Source organism: Pristiophorus japonicus, chromosome 7 (genome assembly GCF_044704955.1).
Source record: "Pristiophorus japonicus isolate sPriJap1 chromosome 7, sPriJap1.hap1, whole genome shotgun sequence".
NCBI classification, from domain to species: Eukaryota; Metazoa; Chordata; class Chondrichthyes; family Pristiophoridae; genus Pristiophorus; species Pristiophorus japonicus.
The window spans coordinates 150,317,092-150,341,365 of NC_091983.1; the positions used below are offsets into that span (position 1 = coordinate 150,317,092).

The window sequence follows — 24,274 nt, forward strand, 5'->3', positions numbered from 1 at the left end:
GTCTGTTTATATCGAGACATCCACACTTCTTTTAGAAGGAATCCCAACATACATATTTATGATACAAGTAGAATACAAGCTTAGAGATCTCTGGAATATTCTTTCTTCTGTGTGCAGTCATGTTACTGAGTGTGTAAAAATGTATAGATACATCAGGAAATCCATTTAGACCCGTGTGGTGGAGCAGGCATTGGTGACCTCCACACCTGACCCTGTTGGAGTGTCGCAGGTCAAGGGAAGATCACCTTATTTAAATGGAAATGGTGAGCACCCCCCAAAGTGTGTGGGGGGGGCACGGGGGGGGGGGGGAATACAGGCACACCAATGACCATTTGACTGCCCAATTAGCCTTTTATGGGAGAGGCCAGAAAGCACTGTGCTTCTGGGATTCATAGTGGGTCCAGGTTACGAGGTAGGCCTGGAAACCCCTCTGGCCCCCACTTTCACTGCTGAAGAGACCTGAACATTAAGTCGATAAATACGTCCAGGTCACTTAGAGATAGCAGGGCCAAAGTAGGTCCTGGTGTGGGCCATGTTTGGGGCGATCCAATACTCCATTCCAAAAAGGCTCGACAAAACTGAGGACCAACTCCCATCCACTCCGCTGGATCCCTGGCCGACTTAGGTCGGGAGTGCACTGCTGGGCCTGTGGACGTCCGGATGTCCTACATATTGGTAACAGACTGAGATTTCAGTGAAGCACAACCAATAAGAAAAAAAAACAACCAATATAAGCAAAGAGATCCTTCAAGATTAACAAGCTGAGAAAACACAGCGTGAGATAGTTGAATACAACACTAAAATGATATCACACTAAAATAATGTCAGGCAAGAAAATAAGTGATGAAAGTGTAGGAAGTACACTGAGTTGATTTAATGTACTCAATTTGAAGTCATTAATGAGTTATAATGCAGCATTCCAGTTACTAATATGTAATATATTCAAGTGATATGTCTTAATCTTAATCCTACTTTCAGCATATTAGGGCACCAAAATTGCCCGTTTCACTGATTGGGGGGTGGTAACCTTCCAGGGCCGTGACTTCCTGCACCTGGCCTGGAGGTCCGGCCCCCGATGCGGAATTGGGCTGTGCACCCCTCAGAGGAAGCGGAGCGCTGTCTCCGGAACTCCGTTTCCTTCGAGGGGCGCTCCCGGGGCGGCACTATAGTGCTGAGTCCAGCGCCGTGCAGAACAGGCCAGGCCAACCAAAGGGGAGGGCCGCTGCGCACTCTGTAGGCCATTTGGTTGCCACCACTGGGCCACCAGGATGGCGATCGACTGGGCCAGCAGCCCAGCACCCAAAACAGAGTGCCGGACTGCACAATGGTGGCCCAGTCGATGCGAGGGCCACCATTGTCAGGCTAACGCAAGAGTCTTCCGACAAATGAAAATGACGACCCGGGGTGCTAAAGGCCTCCCCTTTAAGGGGTGCCTGGACAGCGGATGTCCACCAGCTTTGCGACCCACGAGGCTGGCATTGGCATCCTCCTGCACCAGCCTTGCAGCTCGTGGGGCAATTTCGCCTGTGGGGTGCAAAAGGGTTGGCATGAGATAGTGAGGGGTTGGCGCGCACAGTGATGAAGTCCTTGTCGGTTGCGCGCCGGCCCGGGGCACTAATCGCCGGGCGTGGCACGCGCTGCTGGGACAGCACCTCCCAAACCTCTGTGGCAAATTCCCCAGACGCGCCTCCCCACACCTAGGCAAAAATGCCATTGCACCCTGTTAGCGCCCCTATAAACAGGGGCAATTTCGCCCTCCATGAATTTCAGCATTGATTTGTTCATTTGGTTTTTGATTTATACTCGCTGTGTATGTATTATATAGAGTAGTTTTTTTGTTTCATTTTTGCCTTCCCACATCCATTATTTTCCAAATAGGAGTTAATATGGTGTGGCAAGGCTGCATTGTCCTTCCTGACTAGTTGAAGTGAGTTTGCTGCCTGATCAGGTGCAGGCACTGTGCTGTCATTTGCAGGTCAAACTAAAGGTCAAAGGTGTTTTGAAGAAGCTCAGGGTTGCATACCAATTGCTTCCTGTTGTCTGTCTTTTTTTGTTGACTGGTTCTCCTCAGGGTCATGGCTATCTGAAGTAGCAGCCTGCAGGATAAATAGTGATGTGTCTGCACTTATGCTTCTCTCAGTCCAACCTCAGCTAGCATTTACCAGTGTTATCTCTGGGTCTGCAATTCCCTTATTTTCCATAAGAAACTAATTTGGGCATTATCTGCTGCCGTACAAAATTATAATTGAAGTGAAATATTATAATAATGAGATGAGTGGCAACACATTACAACACAAAAACACAAGGAAGGATTTGATCAGTGCTATTCCCTGCACACTAAGTGACTGAGAACAGTGTTGCTACTGTAGGGTAACTCTTTGATTCTTGAAGAAGTCCATATGTTGCCAGCAGCTATGAATGTCAAGGCCAAGGGAATCAGGTTTCAACATTCGAAAGTAACATTTGTATTGTGTTGTCCCTATGGGGAACATTCCCCATGTGAAATTGTACCCATTTAAAATGTTAAAAAATGAAATGTTACAGCTAATTAACTTGTGTACCTTACTCAAGTATTGAATTTCACTTATTTGTGCTATTTTTATACATATCAGCTTGGAATCTAATTCAACAAATGAAGTAAATAGTACATATTGTAAAGAAGAACACTTCTCAAAACGCCTATCCTTACTTAACCAACTCCTCATTCTCTGATCAAATGGACGAGGGTATGGCCTGTTCCTAGAATTCGATTGGTAATGCTGCATAGTCATCCCCTGAAAAAGAGTACAGAAGTAATAGTTGACTAGCTGTTTAACATTCCTTCCACACCTCAGGGAAATCACCTTATTTCTGTTTGGTGCCTCCCCCAGACAGCCAATGCTGAAATTGGTCACTCATCCTGTGGGAACTCCTGCAGGAGAATTATACTATACGACCACTTTATATCACCTCAGGAAAACATTTCTTTAGAGTTGAAATAATGTCTTTAAAAATATTGATCATGCCACTGGCTATTTTGGAAGCAGTCTCTAGTAGAGTGATGTCTGAAATAATTCACCTACAGTACAAATACACCCAGGGCATGCCCAGAAGTCCATATGATGGCATTGACACTCACTTGTTATGCTTGACTGTTTCCTGTCATCTTTTTTCCTGCATGGGAGCTGAAAACAGATGACACAGAGGCTTTAAAAACCAATGGTTTTGGATTGCAGTGCAAACAGTCACTGATAATTGGAGTAGCTTCCTCTGGGACCAGCAGATGGCTGTCATTATAATTTAGTGAACAGCTATTAAAGACTATTGATATTCTGTGGTATCAAACAAACCTATATCTTTAATAGTATCTTTAATTGTAACTCTGGAGTGATTATCCAGAAAAAGTATTTCAGTTTGGGGACCATGGTACCATTTTTGTACCATTTAAAATAAAACATTATCAAATGTAAAATTCATTATTGAATGCAAATTTCAAAAAGTTGCTTGATTTGCCTTTGTTATCTCCATATAATAGCTTTGTAATGTTATGATGTTGCCAAATATACAACAAAGCACCACAACACGTAGCATAAAAAAATGTAGTGGATCACTCCTCCAGGAGGGGCCATGACCAGGGTAAATATGAATGGATGTCTTATACCCAGTGCCAGCAGTAAGCGATTCAAGCGATTCTTTCTCTAGTGGTCTGTCACCCTCCATGTGCTGCACATCTGCAGATACACGAAAATCTTGGAGAGTGTGTAGCAATTTTGTAATTCTGCCACTTCCACTTTCAGCTGTTAACCCCCACCCCCCCCCTCCACCACCCCTCCTCCACTGACCCCCCCCTCTACACCTCCCCACCACCCCTTCCCCTTCACCAACCCCCCCCACCAACCCCACCCTCTCCATCCCCCCAACCCCAACTGCCTTTAAAAACAATTTTTACAATATTACAGGGGTTTCGGAATAGTTCTTGCGTCAATTTTCCTTTTGCTTAACAGTTCATTATCAGCATGAGAAAGGGAGGATGGTCCTTTTAACTGCTGGCATGGCGACAGTCCTTCCTTCCTTCTCACCGAGCACCCTCGGGTGAAAAAAATGTTTGGCGTTAAACCATCCCTTTTCTAATTTACATATTCATCCGGAAACATTCCATGCCAAGCTGCCAGATAGAACAGATTTTTCTTTTGTGCTGTGGTGCATGCGATTGCTTCGGTCTACATTATCACCAATGTTAATAGCATAGAGGTGAGCTCCATGTTTTTGATCTGAAAGATACAAGTGATATTCACTAGCACTGTGAGTTAAAGCAATAAGTAACAAGTCATTTTAAATATTGCCATGTCAATATCTGTCTGGCATAAGTGGATCAACTGGCATAACACAATTTGAGGTGTAGCCAAGTAGTGTTGAATGGAAGCCATTTTACCAGAAGCTGTATTACACTTTCATGAGGTGTCCCCTGCAGTGATTTAATATAAAAGTATTTTTTTAAATCACATAAAACAATTGTGTAAGTTCAGTGTCACAATGAAGCCCAAATGCTCTTCATGTATATGGTATAAACCTCAACACTCTTGATACTTGAATATGGCCTCGTGAGATTCCACTCTATTGTCACACAAAGGTCAATTACCTTCTAGTAGTAAGCAAGTGAGTTGCTTTTTCCTCTCCTCCCCCTCGCCCCCCGCTAGCATTGTGTCATCTGGTAAAGCAAAGAGGAAGCACCTTATTTGCATTTGAACTTGTGAAGAACATTTGAGATCATAATGCTGCTTCAGCAAAGCTGGCTGCCTGCCAGTCAGGAAGAACACCTCTGAAATGTGACTAAAAATAATGGCACACTCCGCCAAGCCCAGAGTTTGTGTGTATGTGTGTGTGTGCCTAAAAGCCACCAACTGGTCTGCTATTTGGTTATGGAACTGAACACATCTGTTTTTGTCAGCTGTTACATAGCTAATTCTCTATCATTGTGAAGCATTGGAGACCATTTTGTTATATTACCTGTGTCAAAGTCTTCCAGTTCCCTTGAGGCTTATGTTATTTGTGAGCCTCATGGCTGTGAGCTCTGAAAAATGTTCCGTACAGAGGTTTAAATAGGGTTAAAGAAGCTGCAATATGTTTGCGATGAAACATGATTTTTCTTTTCTAATCCTTATCCAGAATGCCGTTTCATACCATGAAAATAGCCCTGGGACCCTCTGTCTGCCACCAGTTGAATATGATGGGACCCAAGGCTACTTAAAGCCTGGCAACATTCCATAACAACAGCCCATCTCACTGGTTGTCATCCATCACTGCTATGTCTCTGCAGCAGTGAAAACCCACACACAAGTTATTTTTTTTTAAATGATCCAAATGTCCATAAGTGATTAAAATTTCAGCTGGCTTTTTTTCTGGAATAGAAATCATTATGATAAGAAGCTGATTACCAGAGAAAAAGTACAATAAATAATATTTGTAATATATTTGACTGTCTCAACAGAGAGAAGAAATATTATTTCTGTTGTACTGGAGTGTGCATCAATAACATTTGTTACAATGCAGCCAATATGAAATGATTGATTTTGCATTCTTTAGAAGTCACCTTAGTTCCTGTCAACACTGAACATTTAGTGTACATTTTTGAGCATGTGTCTCTACAGCTCGTTTTTGTTTCTCCTGTATCACTGTGACTGGCCACTGCCAGTGCATCCCTGCACAACTTGCCATTGCAAATATAAAGGTAACTTCACTGATCCCATGCTTTTAGTGTGGAGTTGGACTTGAAGGGAATGTGGGTTAGAGAAACAGAGTTACAGTGTTGTAGCCGTATTTCTGACGCACGCTCTCTTAAAGTGTGGCTCTCCACTGGTATCGTGAAATGAGTACATTTGCCCTTAAAAAGTTACTAAATTTCAAATACTTCTGCAAAATGCTTCATAATATAGAATTCTACATTTCCGCAACCATTACCCAACTCCCCAAAGTTGAAAGCAGACACAGAAATAAATTCACAATTCGATGTGATTAAGCTATCTTTACTTTGCATTCACCAATAAATGCAACACAATATATTCCCCCTTTCTACAACTACTTCTTAACATTGTGACTATGCTTTGTACAAGTTAACTATTTACTGTAGTTCCTAATCTACTACTCCTACAAAGTACATAGGCTTACATAGATATACGGCACAGAAGCCAGCCATTCAGCCGAACCAGTCCATGCTGGCATTGATGCTCCACTCAAGCCTCCTCCCATCTTTCCTCATCTAACTCTATCAGCATAATCCTCTATTCCCTTCTCCCTCTTATGCTTATCTAGCCTCCCTTTATAAAAGCATCTATACTATTTGTTTCAACAACTCCCTGTGATAGCGAGTTCCACATTCTCACCACTGTCTAGGTAAAGACATTTCTTCTGAATTCCTTATTTGGTTTCTTGGTGACTACCTTGCATTGATGGCCTCTAGTTTTTCTCTTCCCCACAAGTGGAAACACTCTCTCTGTGTCTACTCTATCAAAACCTTTCATAATTTTATATACGTCTATTAGGTCATCCCTCAGCCTTTTTTCAAAAGAAAAGACACCCAGCCTGTTCATTCTTTCCTGATAGATATAACCTTGTATTTCTGGTATCATCCTTAGAAATCTTTTTTGCACCCTCTCCAGTGCCTCTATATCCTTTTTATAATATAGTGTCCAGAATTGTGAGAACGGTAGCATCGTGGTTCTGTTACTGGACTTGTAATCCAGAGGCCTGGTCTAATGATCCACAGCCACAAGTTCAAATCCCACCATGGCGTCTGGGGAATTTAAATTCAGTTAAATAAATAAATCTGGAATAAACAGCAAGTATGGTGGCCATGAAACTATTGGATTGTCATAAAAACCCAACTGGTTCATTAATTTTCTTCAGGGAAGGAAATCTGCTGCCTTAACTGGTATGATATAGAAACAGAAAATAAGTGCAGGAGTAGGCCATTTGGCCCTTCAAGCCTGCACCACCATTCAATAAGTTCACCTCAGTACCCCTTTCCTGCTTTCTCTCCATATCCCTTGATCCCTTTAGCCGTAAGGGCCATATCTAACTCCCTCTTGAATATATCCAATGAACTGGCATCAACAATTCTCTGTGGTAGGGAATTCCACAGGTTAACAACTCTCTGAGTGAAGAAGTTTCTCCTCATCTCAGTCCTAAATGGCTTACGCCTTATCCTTAGACTATGTCCCCTGGTTCTGGACTTCCCCAACATTGGGAACATTCTTCCTGCATCTAACCTGTCCAGTCCCGTCAGAATTTTATATATTTCTATGAGATCCCCTCTCATCCTTCTAAACTCCAGTGAATACAGGCACAGTCGATCCAGTCTCTCCTCATATGTCAGTCCTGCCATCCCGGGAATCAGTCTGGTGAATCTTTGCTGCACTCCCTTAAACAGCAAGAATGTCCTTCCTCAGATTAGGAGAACAAAACTGAACACAATATTCCAGGTAAGGCCTCACCAAGGCCCTGTACAACTGCAGTAAGATCTCCCTGCTCCTATACTCAAATCCCCTAGCTATGAAGGTCAATATACCATTTGCCTTCTTCACCACTTGCTGTACCTGCATGCCAACTTTCAATGACTGATGTACCATGACACCCAGGTCTCGTTGCACCTCCCCTTTTCCTAATCTGCTGCCATTCAGATAATATTCTGCCTTCGTGTTTTTGCCACCAAAATGGATAACCTCACATTTATCCACATTATACTGCATCTGCCATTTGTTTGCCCACTCACCTAACCTGTCCAAGTCACCCTGCAGTCTCTTAGCATCCTCCTCACAGCTCACACTGCCACCCAGCTTAGTGTCATCTGCAAACTTAGAGATATTACACTCAATTTCTTCATCTAAATCATTGATGTATATTGTAAATAGCAGGGGTCCCAGCACTGAGTCCTGCGGCACCCCACTAGTCACTGCCTGTCATTCTGAAAAGGACCCGTTTATCCTGACTCTCTGCTTCCTGTCTGCCAACCAGTTCTCAATCCACGTCAGTACATTACCCCCAATATCATGTGATTTAATTTTGCACACCAATCTCTTGTGTGGGACCTTGTCAAAAGTCTTTTGAAAATCCAAATACACCCACATCCACGGGTTCTCCCTTGTCCACTCTACTAGTTACTTCCTCAAAAAATTCTAGAAGATTTGTCAAGCATGATTTCCTTTTCATAAATCCATGCTGACTCGGACCAATCATGTCACTGCTTTCCAAATGCGCTGTTACTTCATCTTTAATAATTGATTCCAACATTTTCCCCACTATTGATGTCAGGCTAACCGGTCAACAATTATCCGTTTTCTCTCTACCTCCTTTCTTAAAAAGTGTTGTTACATTTGCTACCCTCCAGTCTATAGGAACTGATCCAGAGTCGATAGACTGTTGGAAAATGATCACCAATGCAGCCACTATTTCTAGGGCCACTTCCTTAAGTACTCTGACCTACTTCACAGCCACAGCAATGTGGTTGACTCTTAACTGCCCTCTGAATTGGCTGAGCAAGCTACTCATTTGTATCAAACTGCAACAAAAAAGTCACTGTGGGAGTACCTTCACCTCACGAATTGCTGCAGTTCAAGAAGGCAGTTCACCACCAACTTCTCAAGGGCAATTAGGAGTGGGCAATAACTGCTGCCAACGATGTCTGCATCCCATGAATGAATAAAAAAAATTGTACTCAGTACTCCAAGTGTGGTCTACAAGGTTTGATACAAGTTTAGCATAACTTCTCTACTTTTCAATTCTATCCCTCTAGAAATAAATCCTAGTGCTTGGTTTGCATTTTTAATGGCCTTATTAACCTGCGTCACTACTTTTAATGATTTATGTATTTGGACTCCCAGATCCCTTTGCTCCTCTACCCCATTCTCAATGGGCTGGATTTTCGGCTATTCTGCTTTTGGGGCGATAATGGCAGCGGGGCGGGAAAGTTAGCGGCCGGGAATAATTTGCGCTTTTGTATTTAAGTTTGGGCATCTGGGCCCTGCTTCAGGGGGTGCAGCGCTAAGGGAGGCGTTGTACACCTCTCTTGGCGCAAGGATGGGAAACTCCTGAGCGCTCTGAGAGAGGTCTGGGTGGGGGAAAAAACCCGAAAAAAACCCACAAAATCATTCCTAAAACATTGCCTACCCCACCGCAACACAAATCGCACAAAACTTTAAAACAAAAAACACTCGCACTTACTTTTATAGTACATTACCTTCCTCACCGCCGCTGGGATCGATGAACCGCTCTGATTGTGGGCGCACTTCCGCGCAGACGGGACGGCCAAAACTCAAAACTCACGCCAGTGTCGCAACCAGGGGGTTTCCTGGTGCTACTCAGTGCCGCCACAAAACCTGACTGGAGGATCGCGGCGCACTGGAGACCTCACCTCCGCCTTTCATGCTGCTCCGGGGCGAAACCCAGAGCGCAAAGGACCGGAAAATCCAGCTCTTAATTTCCAATATGTGACCTCCTTATTCTTCTTACCAACATGCAACACCTCAGATTTATTTGTGTTGAAATTAATTTGCCAATTATATGCCTATTCTGCAAGTTTATTAATGTCTGCAGTCCCCCTCAGTATTGACTATTCCCCCTCCCCCACCCTTCTTCCAATTTAATGTCATCTGCAAATTTTGAAATTGTGTTTCTCATACTCCCTGAGTGCCATGAAGATAGGTGATAGTTGGCTGGGATGGTTTCCCTGGAGTCTTACAGTCCTGAGGTGACTCAACTCAGGATAGTTGCTGTCCCAACCCATGTCTGACACTCTCATGTAAAGATATTAGTGGGGACTTAAGGAACCGGAACCACTAGCACTTTCCAGAGACAGTGACATATATGCCCACTCCTTGCAGCCCACTGTTGCTAGGTGCAGACTGTAAAATGCTACTGTTGCTGTTATCACAAATCTAATGGCCACATAGTTTGCATGCCTGACACGAGACTCCCAAAGCAAGCGCTATACTCGGAACTCATCCACGGCAAATGAGCAGTGGGCAGAGGAAACATTACAAGGACACCCTCAAAGCCTCCCTGATAAAGTGCGACATCCCCACTGACACCTGGGAGTCCCTGGCCAAAGACCACAGTAAGTGGAGGAAGTGCATCCAGGAGGGCGCTGAGCACTTCGAGTCTCATTGTCGAGAGCATGCAGAAATCAAGTGTAGGCAGCGGAAGGAGCGTGTGGCAAACCAGACTCCCCACCCTTTCCTTCAACCACTGTCTGTTCCACCTGTGACAGAGACTGTGGTTCTTGTATTGGACTGTACAGCCACCTAAGAACTCATGCTAAGAGTGGAAGCAAGTCTTCCTCGATTCCAAGGGACAGCCTATGATAATGAGGCAGTGCAATCCAGATCACAGCAACTCGCTGTGTAAAAAATGTTTCCTCATGTCATTTCTGTTTGTTTTGTCAATTACCTTAAATCCTCTGGTTACTGACCCTTCTGCCAATAGATTAAATAAAGAGAAAATGTTTCTATCAAAACCATTCATGATTTTGAACACCTCTATTAAATCTCCTTTTAACATTCTCTGCTCCAAGGAGAACAACCGCAGCTTCCCCAGTCTCCCCACATAACTTGTCCCTCATCCCTGGTATCATTCTAGTAAATCTCTTCTGCACCCACTCCAAGGCCTTGAAATCCTTCCTAAAGTATAGTGCCCAGAATTGAACACAATACTCCAGCTGAGGCCTAAGCAGTGTTTTATAAAGGTTTAGCATAACTTCCTTGCATTTGTCTTCTATTCCACTATTAATAAAGCCAAGAATACTTTAAGAAATCACAAGAAACTATGATGTGCTGTGTCCAGTCTTTACCAACGTTCTTTTGCCAGCTGGCCTCCAACCTCGCAGTCTCTTACAGATTCTCCTGATCATCTGTCTACCTGCAGATTCAGGGTTTTCTGTGCTGGTGGTACTTCTCTGTTTGTCCTTCTGTGGTTCTGGTTTTGTGCCTTATTCCTTTGAAGGAAACGAGGGCAATGTTACAAGCCTTGGAGTGACATAGAGACTGGCCACAAATGAGGTCATGTATGCCATGATGATGAGAGCTGAATGAGATCATGGATAGAGACATCATTCCTGTACACTCTTCTCTCACACATCAGTGGAAGTGCTGAGGTACAGCTCCATGTGAGTGGCAGTGGTGCCATGGGAGGGGCACAGGCTATCTTAGATCTGGTATTGTGCAATGAGACAGGATTAATCAATGATCTCATAGTAAAGGATCCTCTTGGGAAGAGTGATCATAGTATGGTTGAATTTCAAATTCAGTTGGAGGATGAGAAAGTTGCGTCTCAAACCAGTATCCTGATCTTAAATAAAGGCGATTACAAAGGTATGAAGGATGAGTTGGCTAAAGTGGACTGGGAAAATAGATTAAAGTGTAAGGCAGTTGATGAGCAGTGGCAGACACTTAAGGAGATATTTCATAATTCTCAAAGAAATATATTCCAGTGAGAAGGAAAGACATTAAGAGAAGAGAGAACCATCCGTGGCTAACAAAGGAAGTAAAGGATGGTATCAAATTGAAAACAAGGGCATACAATGTTGCCAAGATTAGTGGGAGGCCAGAAATTTTTAAAAACCAACAAAGGACGACTAAAAGAATAATAAAGAGACAGAAGGTGGATTATGAGTGTAAACTAGCAAGAAATATCAAAATAGATAATAAGAGCTTCTACAGGTATATATAAAGGAAGAGGGTAGCTAAAGTAAATGTTGGTCCCTTAGAAGATGAGATTGGGGAATTAATAATTGGGAACAGGGAAATGGCAGAGACTTTGAACAAGTATTTTATATCAGCCTTCACAGTAGAAGACACTAAAAACAACCCTATAATAGATAATCAAGGGGAAATAGGGAGGGGGAATGTCATGCTATCACTAAAAGTACTTGGTAAAATAATGGAACTAAAGGTGGATAAGTCCCCTGGACATGATGGCCTGCATCCTAGAGTCTTAAAATAAGTGGCTGCAGCGATAGTGGATGTATTGGTTGCAATCTACCAAAATTCTCTCGAGTCTGGAGAGGTCCCAGCGGATTGGAAAACTGCAAATGTAACACCCCTATGTAAAAAAAAAAAGGAGGGAGACAGAAAACAGGAAACTATAGACCAGTTTGCCGAACATCTGTCGTTGGAAAAATGCTGGAGTCCATTATTAAGGAAGCAAAGCAGGACATTTGGAAAGCATAATGCAATCAAGCAGAGTCAGCATGGTTTTATGAAAGGGAAATCATGTTTGACAAATTTTCTGGAGATTTTTGCGGATGTAACGAGCAGGGTGGATAAGGGGGAACCAGTGGATGTGGTGTATTTGGATTTCCAGAAGGCATTCAATAAGATGCCACATAAAAGGTTACTGCACAAGATAAGAGCTCACAGGGTTGGGGGTAATATATTAGCGTGGATAGAGGATTGACTAACTAACAAAAAACAGAGAGTCAGGATAAATGGGTCATTTTCCGGTTGGCAAACGGTAACTAGTGAGTGCCACAAGGATCGGTGCTGGGGCCTCAACTATTTACAATCTATATTAATGACTTGAATGAAGGAACCAAGTATAATGTAGCTAAGTTTGTTGATGATACAAAGATGGGTGGGAAAGCAAATTGTGAGGAGGACGCAAATAATCTGCAAAGGGATATAGACAGGCTAAGTGAATGGGCAAACATTTGGCAGATGGAGTATAATGTTGGAAAATGTGAGGTTATCCTCTTTGGCAGGAAAAATAAAATAAAAAAGCAAATTATATAAAATGCTGCAGTACAGAGGGACCTGGGGGTCCATGTGCATGAAACACAAAAAGTTAGTATGCAGGTACAGCAATTAATTAGGAAGGCAAATGGAATGTTGGCCTTTATTGTAAGGGGGCTGGAGTATAAAAGCAGGAATGTCCTACTACAACTATACAGGGTATTGGTAAGACTGCACCTAGAGTACTGAGTACAGTTTTGGTCTCCTTATTTAAGGAGAGATATACTTGCATTGGAGGCAGTTCAGAGAAGCTTCATGAGGTTGATTCCTGAGATGAAGGGGTTGACTTATGAAGAAAGGTTAAGCAGGTTGGGCCTATACTCATTGGAGTTTAGAAGAATGAGAAGTGATCTTATTGAAACATAAAAGAAGCTGAGGGGGCTCGACAAGGTAGATGCAGAGAGAATGTTTTCACTCGTGAGGGAATCTAGAACTGGGGGGCATAATTTAAGAATAAGGGCTCGCCAATTTAGAACTGAGATGAGGAGAAATTTCTTCTCTCAGAGGGTTGTAAATCTGTGAAATTCTCTGCCCAGAGAGCTGTGGAGGCTGGGTCATTGAATATATTTAAGGTGGAGATAGACAGATTTTTGAATGATAAGAGAGTGAAGGGTTATGGGGAGCTGGCAGGGAGGTGGAGCTGAGTTCAAGATCAGATCAACCATGATTTTATTAAATGATGGAGCAGGCTCGATGGGCCAAATGGCCTACTCCTATTCCTATTTCTTATGTTGTTATGATCATTCTCTGGATGACATCATGCCTGTTCGTTACCACCAGCCCTTCAAGCAATTTCTGAGGTGGTGCCGTACTGCCCTGGCCACCACCAAGATGCTGCAGTTTGCAGCCAGACCCATCTAAGGCCAGAGCTCCCCAATGTCGCTCACCACGGCCTTCTCAAATAGTGCCCTCCGTGAATGATCAACTACCTTCAGTATCTGAGGATTCACTAAATAAGGTCCCGTTAATTCGATAGTCTTGTACGATTTTAGTATTGGCATGACATATTGGGCCTGCAATTCCGCTCGAGGTCTTCCCGTGGGCAAACTAAAGTAAAAAGGTAAAAAACTACGCACTTACCTGTTGTTGCTGTGCACGCTCGAACTTCCGAGCCTGAGGCCTTCACTCCTACGCATCAGAGCGCATGCTCGTTGGGACGTGCGCAGGGCTGGAGCTGTAGTTACATGGCTCTAGGCAGCCAATCAAGGTACAGTATTTTCTCATTCATAATAATGGGAACTAAGTTGGAGTTCCCATTATTATGAATGAGAACCCCCCCCTCCCAAACACACAAAAAATCAATAAAAAATAGAAAAATACATGACATATTTAAGAATCATTTAAATTAAAGTTCTTATAAAAAATAATATTTTCCCGACTTTTTTTAAAGATGCCTTAAAATAAGCCTACCATAGTGGGGAGGGTTTTTAACAATAACGTATGTTTTCATATGTGTTTATTTTATTTAATTTTAATGTTTTTATGTATTTTTAAACACTTGCGTCTGTAAAAGTAAGCTATATGCCTGCTTTTTCAGGCGCAAGATTTTAAAGGACATTTGCAGGGCAAGATATTCGTAAATATCAGCAACCTTGTCCTGCAAGCGTCCTCGCTCCCGATATGCGCGAGATCTGTCAAGCCAGAAACTTGACAGACCGGAAAAAACGGTTTTCAGCGCATTTTCCGATGCTTTCCCGGGTCCGTAGGAACTTCGTATGGACCCGGGACATCGGAATTTCAGGGCCAATGCAAAGCACTACAGAGTGGGAAATGGAAATGTTTTGCCTAGTCATACAACAGAACTGCAAGAGAATCCCTGAGTTGAAGCAAACTACATCTTTTGACTCTTAATTCTTTTGACATAGAGCTTTCCAGACAAGCTAAGAATATTGCTGAATATACTACTGAAATTATCACATACTATTATGAAAGTATAGAACTGGACACGATGACCAAAACCACACACATGCGACACTCAGACACCCCATCTTACAAAGGTGAATGCACGATGAAATAGTCAGATCTCCTCGTAATCAGAATCATTATATAGAGTTGTAACTTGGTTAAAAGTAGAAACCTCGAGCATAATTCTCTCATAATTGAACATCCATTCTAGAATTTGTGCTTGATCGAAATTCTTTCTGTGAGTGATATTGCCTTCCGAACAAGGGAGAAATTCACACATTGGTAAATTTTGTAAAATGGTACATACTGTATCTGTTATCAGCAAGTGCGGTTATTCCTCAAACTTGGAGTAATTATGTCACAATCATTATTCATTAATTGTTAATGAACATCACTGGATACTAGCACTTCACTTTGGTATGAATAATCGCCACTACAGCGAAATGGGCCCTAAATTGAATAAAACCTTCACGTAAAATTAAACCTAAATTTTATTTAAAAATAATCAATAGTAGAAAGTGATTACTAGACTATAATCTAATTTTGGTTTTCAGGAAACGGTTATAAATCACTTGTGCTTCATTCTCCTGCATAGGTATACTACCCATGCCCCCTCTTCTATTAGATTACAGTCTTATAATTACTCTTAGCTACTTGTTTATTTTATATATTGCTATACGTGTATATATTTCTATATAGCTGTGTGATATTTTAGATTGATTCCCCTTCCCAGTTTATTATGCACATGCTGCCAATTTTACTATTTTCCTCAACCATGTGCTGCTATCTGTGGAACAGCTGACTCGGAACTCCTTCCTTTCTCAATCACTCAACCCACTACATCTGTCACAAAGCGAGCGATGGGATATACTATTGCTAATGATTTTGCTGTGTCTATCACAAAACATTCAGCAGAGTATTTGTAATCTGACTAGATGTACCTAATCTTGAGCTGTTGTTGCAGGCCCGTTTTTAATGTCGACAATGCCACAGCATTTTATGAAGCAGTTTCCTTTTAGCTATTCTCAAAAGTGAAATGGATGCACTCCAGTAGTTAACTTCTGATCTTACAGTAATTCTGTGTAATCTTTAGTGACGTTTGGCAATTCTAAATACAACAAGAATTCAAAGCTGCTATGATTAGCCACAGCTTCAAGTTCTTGTTTGTCATCAAAACTGAAACATGAGCAATTGGCAATGACAGAGCAGTCTTGGTGTATCATGTGCATATGGCATTTTGTTGTTATGTGCCATCTGCTTATTCTTGTCTGTATGTACAGGTACTTTATAATTGCCTCTGCCTAGCAGTGTGTGAAAGGACAGCGGGCAGTTGAAAAGGTATGATCTACTATGAACAATGTCTGAGATGCAATACCACTTGATTTCATGTGTGTATGTATCATACAAAATACCGAACAGTCTCCATATTAGATACACTGCTTCATAGTTAAGTATCCCCCATGGACAGAAAAACTTTGCATGACTGTATTCCTAACTCTCTCTGTTTTAGAGTGAAGATTGATTTTAGAAACATAGAGGGCCCAAGTTTGATCAAATCTAAGTTCCGCCCATGTACCGTCGAAAGGACCGCGAAGATCCTGACGGTACTTTGGGCGGAAGTTTGGTGGAAAAATGTGGAAAAAACCGTCCGGTGGAAAAAATGGGTCTTACACACCAATTCTGGGTGGCAGCGGGAAGTAGGTCAGATTCTGGGCGGCAAATGCGATCCTCAGCAAAGTACCACCGAGGATAGAGTCGGGCCCAGGGAGGGGGGAATGGGAAAAAAAAAATGTTTTCAGCAAATGGAAAAAAAACATTTCCAAATCCTTCAGAGGACCCTATTCACCAAGATCGCGGCAAAAGAAATAAAGAAAACAAGTGCACTAACCTTTTCTTGCAAGTCTCTATATTTACCGTTCAGGTAAGACCTGCCTCCATGCGCCAGTCTCTTCTGCTGCTGGACGGAGGACCACCCGGACCAATCTCGGGAGGGAGTGGGCAGGAGGACTTTTGTTGGCATTGCACGCCAGCGCACACCAGCAGACTCTCCCCAGCGGTCTTCTCTCCCCGCCGGCGTGAGGACCTCACCAAACTCGCTCGGAGGGGAGAGCGCCCAGAAACCAGGGAGACCGCCAAGAAAACTTGGCAGCAGCCGACGGTAAGTCCACCAAATTCAAGCCCAGGGATGACCTTTGCTTTCTGATCCTGGGCTGTGAATCTCTGACTGGCAGCTCAAGGTGAAAAGTAGAATTCAGCACTGTTGGTATACAAACCAAATGTTACTCAAAATTGATCTCTCCGACAGAAACCTCTCCTAAAGAACAGAAGAAGGATGGTTCAAGATCATCATCATCATAGACAGTCCCTCGAAGCGAGGATGACTTGCTTCCATGCCAAAAAGGAATGAGTTCACAGGTGTTTCAATGAAGGACCTAATATTCCAGATCCCGAACTACGGAAAATGCCCGTGCTTGGATTTTTTTATCATGTGGTGGCCGTTGCACACCAGCTACCACACAGGTTTGACAGAGCCAGGTCTTGGTCCAGGGGCAAGGATTACCCAAGACGACTGGAGACCAGCTCTGCTGCACGGACCGAGCGCGCTCACATATCGCAGTGTGGGCTGCCCCGTGCTGCCTCTGGGCCCTCGCCTCTTCTGGGCCCCAGACTCACACCTCTCCTGGGCCCCAATCACTTTCTTCTACAAACTTCTACAAGATAAGACTATCCAATCTGCCAAGTTCACGGCCTCACTCAGGTTTTATTCCCAAGAATCTCACTCCTGCTTTAACCAACTGGATAGGAAGATGAGCTCGGCGTTTTTGATGGGATTTGTTGGAGAAATTTCATTATGGAGCATTGTACCTTTAAAAAATAATTATTTAGAGCAAAGAATTTCTCTTTGTGAACAATTAGCGGGATAGGCCAGATGGGCTGCAATGATGTTTTTCAGTCCTGCACCTCCTATTATATGTATATATGTATATATAATGGGGTAGACATTGGTATGTGCTGTGCCTATTTTCAGGCATAAAACAGGCACCAAGCATAACAATTTAGCAGTGGGACATCCTAAACCAAATCTGCACAAGCATTGGTCTCATATGTCACAAGCGGACAATTAAAACAGACGTTCGGGGCTGGATTTTCGGTTGGCTTGTGCCTCTAATAGCATCCCGGAGGGGCGGTAAAGGGATGTCTAAATGCTTACCATCTGGGCGGCCAGCTTTTACCGCCCAGCCAGGAAATTCGACTTGTGGTTTCCAGCAGCGCAAAAATTTACCGCCCTGCCCTGTAGTTTCATTCAGATCATGACGTCAATCGTCGTGCAACGTCCCACTAGCGCCCCGGTTGCAAAATTGGGTACTAATGCCGCATTTAAAGTCCGCCACAAGTGACGCCTGAAAAAACAGGCAGTCCCACATTATTCCTCTGGCTCCTTCCAGGCTGCATCAGGGGACATGTGTAACATCTCTCAATATGCTACACATCGCTGCATTCGCCACGTCACTAAGGCTCTCTATGCCCGCAGAATGGACTTCATAATGTTCCCAATGAGCAGGGAGAGCCAGAATGAGCGGGCATGTGGGTTTGGCAGGATTGAGGGCTTCTCAAGGGTTCAAGGAGCCATTGACTGCACACACGTGGCCTTGCGAGCACCATTATACAACGCAAAGATATTCAGAAACCGAAAGGGATACTACTCCCTAAACATGTAGCTGGTGTGTGACCACACGCAGCGCATCCTCACAGTGAATGCCCGCTATCCAAGGAGCATTCATGATGCTTTCTTCCTGCGTGAGAGCGCTATCTCACGATTGTTTTGGCAACCATGGGAATGGCGCGGTTGGCTGCTCAAGGACAAAGGATACAGCCTAACCACCTAGCTACTGACCCCCCTCTGCAATCCCACCACAGAAGTGGACCAGCTACAATGAGAGCCATGCGGCCACCTGCAACATCATCGAACAGACAATAGGGGTACTGAAGCAGCGTTTCCAATGCCTGGACTGCTCTGGAGGCAACCTTCAATACTCCCCTCAATAGGTCTCGGAATGAATTGTATTGTGCTGCATGCTACACAACTTGGCCATCATGAGGGGCCAAGCATTGCCAGTAGGGATTGCACCCCCTCCTCAGGAGGAGGAGGATGATGAACAGGAGCCTGGTGAGGCACCGAATGGCCAGCCACTCCAGGAGGAGCACCATCCATGGGTGAGGTAGCATGGAGATGCTGCCAGACCAATAGCCGCATGTCAGCATCTCATTCTGAATTGGTTCTCTTGAATGGAGGAAGCTGAGGAATGCAGCTAATACTGGCTGCGCTATATGCCACCATAATGCCATATCTCGGTTATGTTTACAATGATGCACGAGACGCCAATGGCAAACGGTCAAAGTAACATTTTACTCAAATAAATAAACCCCCGCCTCCCCGTCAAATAACCAAACAAAATACAATGTCCTATTGCACCACACTCAACCACAATGAAATGCAGTAAGGTAACTTTACTATATACAGGCCTGATTAACAATCCTAAGTACATGTCCCCAACGTAGTGCTAGCCTTTAATCAGATTTGGCCTGACATTCCCCCCACCCTCACCCAACTTTTACCCCCCTCCCACGCCTACTGCCCATCCTCAATGAGGCCTCAGTGCCAACAGCAAGGCTGCTTGAGGGCCGCTGTGCGTGTGGGCCAGACAGTACAGAAGGGCTATGACGACGCTCTGGCCCAGCTCTGGACGTGGAAGGCCTGGCTGTGTGTGGACTCCTTGCCTCAGCATCGGTGGCAGCAGTCTGGGATGGCTCGGGTGTGGACTGCGTTAGGTGCTAGGTCAGAATGGCAGTGATGGGAGCCAGAATGCTGACATCTTGAGGAAGGACAGCACCTTCCATTTCCAGGGGATCACTGCCACTCACACGGGGCTGAGCCTCAATATCCAGAGCACGGTGTGTGACCACAACTTGCTGGCCTGCTTCACTTCCCCGTCAGAGTGTAGGGAACATCATCATCATAGGCAGTCCCTTGGAGTCGAGGATGACTTGCTTCCACGCTAAAAGTGAGTTCTCAGGTGACTGAAGAGCCCAATGTGGGACCTACAATCTCTGTCACAGGTGGGTCAGACAGTTGTTGAAGGAAAGGGTGGATGGGGAGCTTGGGTTGATTCACGCTCATTCCTCTGTCTGCCCTTGATTTCTGCTTGTTCTCGGCGATGAGACTCGAGGTACTCAGCGCCCTCCCGGATGCTCTTCCTCCACTTTGAGTGGTCGTGGGCCAGGGATTCTCAGATGTCGGTGGGGATGTCGCACTTTATCAAGGAAGCTTTGAGGGTGTCCTTGAAGTGTTTCATCTGCCCACCTGGGCTTGCTTGCCATGTTGAAGCTCCACGTAGAGTGCTTGCTTTGAGAGTATCGTGTCAGGCATGCAGACAATGTGGCCCACCCAACGGAACTGATCAAGCGTGGTCAATGAGTCGATGCTGGGGATGGTGGCCTGACCGAGAACACTGACGTTGGTGCATCTGTCCTCCCAATCGATTTGCAAGATCTTGCAGAAGCAGCGCTGCTGGTAGTTCCCCAGCGTTTTGAGGTGTCTGCTGTTTTCGTCCACGTCACTGAGCCATATAGTCGGGCAGGTATCATTACTGCCCTGTAGACCATAAGATTGGTGCCAGATTTGAGATCCTGGTCTTCAAACACTTTCTTCCTCAGGTGACCAAAGGCTGCGCTGGCACACTGAAGGCAGTGTTGAACCTCGCAGTCGATGTCTGCCCTTGCTGACAGTAGGCTCCCGAAGTATGGAAAATGGTCCCCATTGTCCAAGGCCTCGTCGTGGATTTAGATAATCGGGGCAGTGCTGTGTGGTGGGGTCAGGTTTGCAGAGGAACTTTGTCTTACGGATGTTTAGAGTAAGGCCCGTGCTCTCATACGCCTCGGTGGAGGTGTTGACGATGGTTTGGAGTTCGGCCTCTGATTGTGTACAGACGCAAGCATCGTCTGCGTACTGTCGTTCAATGACAGAGGATGTGACAACCTTGGATCTGGCCTGGTGGCGGCGGAGGTTGAACAGATTCCCATTTGTTCTATAATTTAGCTTCACTGCAGCGGGGAGCTTGCCACGGGTGAGATGAAGCATTGCAGCAAGGAAGAACAAAAAGAGCATTGATGCGATGACGCAGCCTTGCTTGACCCCGATCCGGACGTAGATTGGGTCTGTGGTGGATCTGTTGATCAGGATCATGGTTTGCATGTCATCATGGAGCAGAGGGACAATGATGACAAACTTTTGAGGGCAGCCAAAATGGAATAGGACGCTCCTTAATCCCTCAAGGTTGACAATGTCAAAGGCCTTTGTCAGGTCAAAGAAGGCCATGTACAAGGGTTAGTGCTGTTCTCTGCATTTCTCTTGTATTTGTCACACGGTGAAGATCATGTCCGTTGTACCCCTTAGCGGGCGGAATCCGCATTGCGACTCTGGGAGGAGCTCTTCAGCCACAGGGAGAAGGCAATTGAGGAGGATCTTGCGATGACTTTCCCTGTGGCCGAAAGCAGGGAGATTCTTCTGTTATTATGCAGTCGGACTTGTCCCTTTTTTTGAAGATGGTCATGATTACGGCGTCTCAGATCTCCTGGCATGCTCTCCTCCTTCCAGATAAGAAAAATGAAGTAATGTATTCGTGCCTATAGTGCTTCTCCGCCATGCTTTGTACTGAGATGGCAGCGACTAGCATGCTGCGGGATGGAGTCGAGGACACTCATTTCGAAGTTAGTGTCCCGGTTAAGGAGATCTTCGAAATGCTCCTTCCAACAGGCACTGACTGCCTCTCCATTCTTGGCCAGCAGTGGGATAGGGCCTTGGGTGCTTGGGCTGTAGGTGGTCTTGACTGCACTGAAGAATCCTTGCACGTCATGGTTGTCGGCCAACTGCTGGATCTCCTGTGCTTTCTCCACCCACCTCCTGTTTTTTAGGTTGCAGGTTTTTTGTTGGACCTCAGCCTCAGCTGTCTGTGGAGCTGCTTTCTTGCTCTTGAGTTGGGTTGCTGTTTTAAATTCAGAAATGCCTTGCGCTTGCAGCTAATTAGCTCCTGGAACTCCGAGTCATTCTCGTCAAACCAGTCTAGGTGTTTCCTGGTCGAGTGATCGAGTGTCTCTTCGCAGGTGCTAATTATGGAGGCCTTGAGGGCAGACCAGGTGCTATGGACACTTTGTATCTCTGGGTCAATGGGAGTCGCCAGGTTGGTAGTGAGGCATTGGCTGAATAGGGCTTTCTTATCCGGGTCTTTGAGTGCCCCAGCATTGATTTTCTTGCGGCATTGTTTCTGTTGCTGTTGCTGCTTTAGGTGATGGTGATGACAGAGCGGATTAGTCAATGCTTCGTTCAGCAGTTGTCAGCTGCTAACACGTCCTTGCGGTCCCTCACTCGGACGATGACATAGTCGAGCAGATGCCAGTGCTTGGAGCAAGGGTGTTGCTATGAGGCCTTGTACTTGTGAAACATCATCATCATCATCATAGGCAGTCCCTCGGAATCGAGGAGGGCTTGTTTCCACTTCCAAAGTGAGTTCTTTGATGGCTGAACAGAGCCACTGACCCTGTTACGGGTGGGACAGACATTCGTGAGGGAAGGGGTCGGTGGGGCTGGTTTGCCGCACACTCCTTCCGCTGCCTGCGCTTAGCCTCTTCATGCTCTTTGCATTGAGACTCGAAGAGCTCAACGCCCTCCCAGATGGACTTTCTCCACCTCGGGCGGTCTGCGGCCAGGGTCTCCCAGGTGTCAGTGATGAAGTCGCACTTTACCAGCGAGGCTTTGAGGGTGTCCTTATAACGTTTCCGCTGTCCTCCTTTGGCTCGTTTACCATGAAGCAGCTCCGCATAAAGCATTTGCTTAGGGAGTCTCGTATCTGGTATGCGTACTATGTGGCCTGTGCAGCGAAGCAGATCGAGTGTGGTCAGTGCTTCAATACTGGGGATGTTAGCCTGGTCGAGGTCACTGATGTTGGTGTGCCTGTCCTCCCAGGGGATTTGCAGGATCTTGCAGAGACATTGTTGGTGATATATCTCCAGCGACTTGAGGTGCCTTCTATACATCGTTCATGCGTCAGATCCATACAGGAGGGCAGGTATTACTACAGCCCTGTAGACCATGAGCTTGGTGGTAAATTTGAGGGCCTGGTCTTCAAACACTCTTTTCCGCAGGCGGCCGAAGGCTGCACTGGCGCACTGGAGGCGATGCTGAATCTCCGCATCAATGTCTGCCTTTGTTGATAAGAGACTCCCGAGATATGGGAAATGGTCCACGTTGTCCAGGGCTGCGCGGTGGATCTTGATGATTAGCGGGCAGTGCTGTGCGGCGGTGACAGGCTGGTGGAGGACTTTTATCTTTATGGATGTTAAGCGTAAGGCCCATGCTTTCATATGCCTCAGTGAATACATTGATTATATCCTGGAGTTCAGCCTCTGAATGTGCACAAATGCAGGCGTCGTCCGCATACTGCAGCTCAGCGACAGAGGCTGGGGTGATCTTGGACCTGGCCTGGAGGCGGCGTAGGTTAAACAGCTTCCTACTGGTTCTGGAGTTTAGCTCCACTCCAGCGGGGAGCTTGTTGATTGTGAGGTGGAGCAATCACTGAACTCCCGCCTCAGCTTGTCAAACATTGTCCACGACCAGTGTGGACCCCATTGTCAAATGCAAAATGTAAGCTGAAAAGCATTCTTAAGTGGCTCTAAACAAATCACTAATTACCTGAATTGGGTCGCTCGTTGCTGCCTGTCAGGTCTGCTCAGTGCTGACAGACCCGACATCAGAAAAGGCACGTGGGAGCGATTAGACAGCGAGGCCGCAACCTGCTGCTAAAAATATCAAATTTCCTACCTGACCCACTACCAATCCTGCCCTCTGACCCTTTGGAAAATTCCTCTCTGTGGCAATCGGAAAAATACTTTTATTTCCTCTATTCTTCATCTGTAAGCACATTTACCTCGCAGGTGTAAAAGGTATCATTACCATAACAAGGTATCTTTAAGGACAGAGTGTCAAAGGTTAGGAGCTAAATTGTGGCTACAACAGCCTTTTAGGCAAAACTAAGAGTGTCCCTTAATTGGGAGTAATCTGAGAGCAAGAAAGATGAAAGGGAAGCCAAGTCAAATATTGTCACGCGTGTGTAAAGTGGATTCAGTCGGAACCGAAGATCCAATAACTCCGATGTGAAGGGATTCATCAACAAGAAGAAGAAGACCAGAATCTAACACCTGCATCCCAGAGAAGGAATGTGATTGACTGAACCATGCCTCTCATGAGCATGAGGTGGTGTAAGCTCTGATCATTGTTAATCACATATCTAGAATTGAGCTATTTGATAAACTGGCTATTCAAAGCTGTTAACTTGTCAGCTATCTAAGGAATTATTCTAAAAATAATAACCCCAATTTATAAGCTCAGACTCGGGTCGCTGCTATTGTTAATGTTCAGCAACCATTACTGCTGATTTACATTGAATTGCCTGTTTAACCTTTGCTACTCGTTTTTTTTTAAGTAACGCTGTCCATTAATGATATGCTACTCAACTGCTAGGAAACTGATTATATTTATGCATGTTGATTTACCCAAC

General features: G+C 44.9%; 1 protein-coding gene across 1 annotated transcript in view; it reads left to right on the forward strand.

Moving 5' to 3' along the window:
- Window positions 1–24,274, forward strand: part of LOC139266641 (PC3-like endoprotease variant B) — a gene marked incomplete at its 3' end in the record, with an annotated part of 827,273 nt that overhangs the window by 542,226 nt on the left and 260,773 nt on the right. The gene's annotated exons all lie outside the window — the stretch shown is intronic.